The following is a 5,934-nucleotide window of genomic DNA, read 5'->3' as shown; positions in this document are numbered from 1 at the left end:
AAAGAGATAGTAGCCAATTCCATCTTGGAAGGGCCAAGTACCTCCTGACTCCTACTTTCCCTTCTTATGCAGAAACACCTCTGCCTATGTGCATCTACAGATTTGGCTCTCTTGAGAAAACCTGAGGATCAAGGTAGAAACTCACCAAACACGGATGGAGAGGCGGTGAAGTCTACTGGCCAGGAACTAACAGCAGAGTGCCAGACCACCTGGGTTTGAATCCTGGCTCTGCCACCGACTAACTGTGTGATTTTGGACAAGTTATATACCCTCCGTGCCCTCCTCACATGTTCCTACCTCATAAGGTTATTTCAAGCATTAGATGAGTTAATGTGTCAAGGGCCCAGAACAATTCTTTGTACATGTAAACATCATGTTCTGTCAGCAGACATGAGATGAACCTGCTGAGTGCAGGCACTGGATAAGCACTGGAGGGCACAAACAACCCTAAGCATGCCCCTGTCCTCCAGGAGATTAAGGAGGGGTGGGGAGTGGTGCAGAAGATACAACTGTAAATAGCATATTATCAGCAATATCATCTAGGTGGCTAGATGTAGAATGAGGGGGACCAGTTTCTTAGAGAGGTGGCTGTTAAAATTTGCTCCATGAGAGGGTCTGGGAGACACCTTTTGGATTTTGGCCCCAGTACCCCTCTGTAGAAAGTTTCCCTTCCCCTCTTGCATCCAGGTGGTTGCAGCAGAAATGCTGTGCTCTAATAATGTGATCTTGCCTCCTTGACCAGAGTGAGCATGTTTAAATTAACCTGGGCCAATCTGTCTCTTACCTGGGAATTTTGGACCCCAGGCTGAAGGATAGATTGATTTCCCTCTCAGTGTCTTTTTTTTTTTTTTTTTTTGAGACAGAGTCTGGCTCTTGTCCCCCAGGCTGGAGTGCAATGGTGCGATCTTGGCTCACTGCAACCTCCACCTCCCAGGTTCAAGTGATTCTCCTGCCTCAGCCTCCCAAGTAGCTGGGACTACAGGCACCGGCCACCACGCCCAGCTAATTTTTTTGTGTTTTTAGTAGAGACGGGGTTTCATCATGTTGGCCAGGCTGGTCTCGAACTCCTAACCTCATGATCTGCCCTGCCTTGGCCTCCCAAAGTGCTGGTATTACAGGCATGAGCCACCGTGCCCGGCTGTGTCTTTGTGTTAAGACTGATGATGTAAATATGGGAACTATTGACCATTTTTTGCCATGTGAACTGGTAAACAGAGAACAGTCTGCAAGAAAAGAGAAAGGTAGTGCACAGAGAGAAACTGAAAAGAGGAGGAAAGTTAGGCCCTCTGCGTTCCTTAGGGTTCTGCTCACTGTTTTTGCTCACAGATTCCATGGGGTGTTCCAGTATTCTCACCAAAACTCCCTTTTATTCATGCTGGTTTGAGTTGAATTTCTGTTGCAAACCAAAATTCTCTAATAATAGAAGGGGACTCCCCCACTTCTCCCTCCTGTATAGGCAGCAGAAAAAGAAATCTGACTATATTCCCTGGTCTGGCAAGATGTTTGATAAGTCTAAACCTGGAAAAAACCCCAAAGAGTCCCTAGGGTTGCATCAAAATATAACCTGGCTCTGGGCCCAGGACAGAGCAGCTCTGGCTTCCTAGCGAAGGGTTAGGACTGTGGGAAGGGATGAAAGGAAGGACCGGAAAGGCTGAGGTTCTGGACTGGAGGGGGAGGTGAGAGCATCTGCAGCTGAGGCGCATTCAAGCTTGAAGTGCAGGGGCTGCGGTGGGAGGTCAGGAGAGTGGTATGCTGAGAGGACCAATAGCCATGGCAACAGGAGGGTCTTCCTTTGCCACTGAGGCAAAGGTGAACTCGGGGGGAGGTAGCCAAGCAAGGTATAGGGAGAGGCCAAGTAAGTGGTGGTCTTTGCCATCCATTGATTGTGTCCTTTCCTGCCCATTGTATGCTGGGCAGCAACATTTTAGGCATGGGAATGAAAGATTCGATTTTCAGGGACCTAGCTATAGAGGTGAGTCATGGAGCTATGGGGTATTCCCATTGTGCTCCCTTAGGTACAGGTGGCTGAGGAGTCCTTGGTCAGCAGGTGAAAGCATCGTTCAAAGCTACAATTGAGGCAAATACCAGTGATTACAGCTGATTGAGGAACCTAAGAAGACTTCATGGAGGACGTGGACCTTGAAGGATGGATAGGATTTAGACATTTAAAGGCCAAGCTTTACAGGATACTGTGGCTAGATATTATTCCTTTTTGTAGCTCTACCTCTCACAGTTCTAACACAGCAGATGCTCAAAAATGTTTGCTTAACTGAATTGGATTCCAGGTATAGGAAACAGTATAAGTAAAGTCAAGGGATGAGAAAGGGATGGGGTGTATGTGTTGAGGCCTCAAGGAGAAATCCTGTTTGTTGGTTATAGCAGGCACAAAAGGAGTCAGTCAACAGAAGATATGCTGAAAAAGAAAGCTGAGGCCAGAGCTGAAACTTGGAGATGGCTGATGAGTCCTCCAGCTCCCTGAGGACAGGGAGAGGTCAGGACATTTATCCTGGCCTGCCTAGGGATGAGCTCAGGGCCTATTGCAGGATAGGTGCACAAAAACTATTTAAATGAATGAAAGAATATAAAAAGTTACCCATTAGCAAAAAGTTCACCACTGTGTTCCTTGAAATCCAATGTCCCCTGGTCCATTTAATTTAAGATTCGGTGCACATAAATTAGCTTGCACAAAATTTTTAGAATGAAAACCATGGATGTAATAAACGCTTTGGCACATGAATCTGGGTCTGAATCCCACTTAACCTTTCAGGGCAACACTTCTTTTTGATTCCTGTGTTTTCATGAGAAGGGGTTGCCCTAAAGTTATAATTGTGGCCTGTCTCCCCAACTTTCCCCCTAAATCTAGTAAGCCCTACCCATAGAAGTAGCAACTCATTGCTTGGTGAATTTAGAAAAAGGAACCAGACACACCCACTTCTCTTCAGGAGTGGCCTGTCCCCAGGAGACCCGCAATTCCTACTCTATGGAAAGTTTAGTGGAGCCTGAGAGGAAGTCTGCAATTTGAGAATTAAGTTCAATTCAGGAGAATCTATTAGCAGACCCATTTGGCAGCATGTGGCTCTTGTCCAAGCCCTCAAAACCAGCTTTTTCTGTAATAAAGCTGACGTTTCATCATCAGGTGTCTGACTCCTGTGTCAAAGGGTTCTGAACTCAGGAAGTGAGTGAAAAGCAGAGGAGTTAGTTATTGGCTCCCTCAAACCCCAGCTATTACTGGCTTGAGAATTTCCTTACCAGGAAAATGGAAATGATGATAATATCCGTCATGCAGAGTTTAGTGAAGATCGAAAAAGATAATATGTTTGATGTTCAGTAAATGTTTGTTCTCTTTATTTCCCTGTTTGAAACCCTCTCTTTTAAGCATTTTGCCCATGAAGGCAGGGGGATATTGTACCCCTCTGCATATATCCCCTCTGTATGTCTAGCATGTACTTGGATGTTCTGTAAATGTTAAAAAGGTGGAAATGATTATTGCAGGAAGGCCCAGCAAGTGAGTCATTTATGCCCATATTTTTTAAAATAGTTTTAGTGAGGATAATCAACATACAGTAAACATGGTTGAAGTGGACAACTTGACAAGTTTTGACATAGGCAAACATCTAGTGAAATCATCACAATCAGAAGAGTGGGCACATCCACTATCCCGAAAGTCTCTCATGCCTCTGTGTAATCCCTGCTGCCCTCCTCCCCACCCTCCTAGCCCCAGGCAACCACTGATCTGCTTTCTGTCACTATGGATTAGTTTGCACTTTTTAGAGTTGTATATAAATGGAATCATATAGTATATTCTCTCTCTTTTTTTTTGTCTGTCTGCCCATATTTTTGAAGAGCAATAAGCACTCATCACTGAATGCTGAAATACTTATCTTGAAGCCCAGAGTCCAGGACTGTGGTTCTGGTTAGACAGCAACATGTTGTTTGACCTTGGACAGGTCATATAATCTTTGTGTGCCTCAGTTCCCCTTATCTGCACTATGGTAGGGAATAATTGTGTCTGCCCTACCCCCCAGATTTATTTAAGGTGGAAATACTGCATAAGGTATTATACTAGAAAATGGGTAATGCATAAGCCATAAAATATTTATGTGTCAGTAGCTAGATGATATTTGGCAATATTAATGTGTGTGTGCCTGTCTGTGTCTGTGTGTTTTTTCTACCTAAAATTTCCTATTTCCCTTCATTCAAGCAAATAGCTGACTCTGCACCTTATTTTGTCAGGCAAGTATTGTACAGAGTAGAAAAACAAAAGTAGCGTGCACATCTTGCTGGCTTTGGATTTCCCAGACCTAAAGCCTTTAGAAGGGTTCAGGTTTACAGAAAAGGAAAAGGAGAAGGAATTTGTGGGTTTATACAGATGGTATCTTAGGGAAGTGGAGGGAAGGGTAAAGTGAACACTTCTCAGCAGGTTCTGAAACAGTCCTGCTTCCATCAGCTGCCCACCTTCCTGCTGATTTCTCTAGTACCTGAGCTTTTCAGGGTCTCTTGAGGCGAAGAACTTGCCCCTTGTCAGTTAACCCCCACCCCACCCTTCCCTGCTCACCCTCTGGGCTCAGGTTTGGCTTCCATCCTCTCTGGTGAGTCATTTGTCATTCCTCCCTCTGCTGTCTGTCTTCATGTGGGTTACAGATGTTATTCTAGTTTCACTGGGCTAAAGTTTATTTTGCCGTTTCTTATTCTAATTGTTTGCCCATTGTTTTTAAGAAAGAAGGGTACAGAAAGGACTCAACTCTGCCTTCTTGAAATAGGAAACTAGTGATTTATTTGCTTAATTATGCTTTAAAATTAGGCTTTATTTTTTAGAGCAGTTTTAGGTTCACAGCAAAATTGAGGAGAAGGTACAGAGATTCCCATAGATTCCTAGCCTCTATACATGCACAGCCTCCCTCATTATCGGTATCCCCCAGCAGAGGGGTACATTTGTTACAACGGAGGAAGCGCATTGGCACATCCTTATCACCCAGAGTCCACAGTTTATGTTAGAGTTCACTCTTGGTGCCCTGCATTCTACAAGTTTGGACAATATATAATGACATGCATCCACATCACAGTATCACACAGAGTCATCTCTCTGCCCTAAAAATCCTCTGTGCTCTGCCTATTCTGCCTTCCAAAGCCTCTGGCAATCACTGATCTTTTTACCATCTACGGTTTTATTTTCCTGAATGTCATTGCCTAACATTTCATATTGAGATGTAATTTACAGAAAGCAAAATGCTGGGATCTTTACAGTTTTAATTCAAGTAGTTCTGACAAATGCATTCATTCACGTAACCCACCTCAATATTGATACATGGAACATTCCCATCACCCCAGATAGTTCCCTTGTACCCTCTTCCAATTTCCCACTGCCACCCTGTCCCCAACCAGGCATCTACTTTCCTGATTTTTTTAAAACATAGATTAGTTTGCCTGTTCTAGACTTTGATACAGAAGGTAGTCTTTCTGCATCTGGCTGCTTGCACGCTGCATGTTTTTGAGATTCATCTGAGTTGGTGCATTTATCAGTAGTGTGTCTTTTTCCATTGCTGAGTAGAATTCCACAGTATGACTACACCACAATTTCTTATTCATTGTCTTGCTTGTTTGGGTTGTTTCAAGTTTTTGCCTATTGTGAATAAAGCTGTGATGAATATTTTCAGATATGTCGTTTTGTAGACGTACGTTTTTAGACCTGTGAGTGGAGTAGCTGGGCCATATGGAAGGTATATATTTAGCTTTATAAGAAACTATCAAGCTGCCTTCTAAAGTGCTTTGTACCATTTTACATTTACACCAGCACTATATAAGAATTGCAGTCATGCTACAGCCTTACCAACCCCTTTTTGTTATCTGGATTTTCGTTTTACACATTCTAGTGGATACATAGTGGAACTTTACTGTGGGTTTTGGCATTATTTTTCCTAATGGTCCCTAGTCCCT

Source organism: Nomascus leucogenys, chromosome 9 (genome assembly GCF_006542625.1).
Source record: "Nomascus leucogenys isolate Asia chromosome 9, Asia_NLE_v1, whole genome shotgun sequence".
Taxonomy (NCBI): Eukaryota; Metazoa; Chordata; class Mammalia; order Primates; family Hylobatidae; genus Nomascus; species Nomascus leucogenys.
This window is presented reverse-complemented; position numbering follows the sequence as displayed.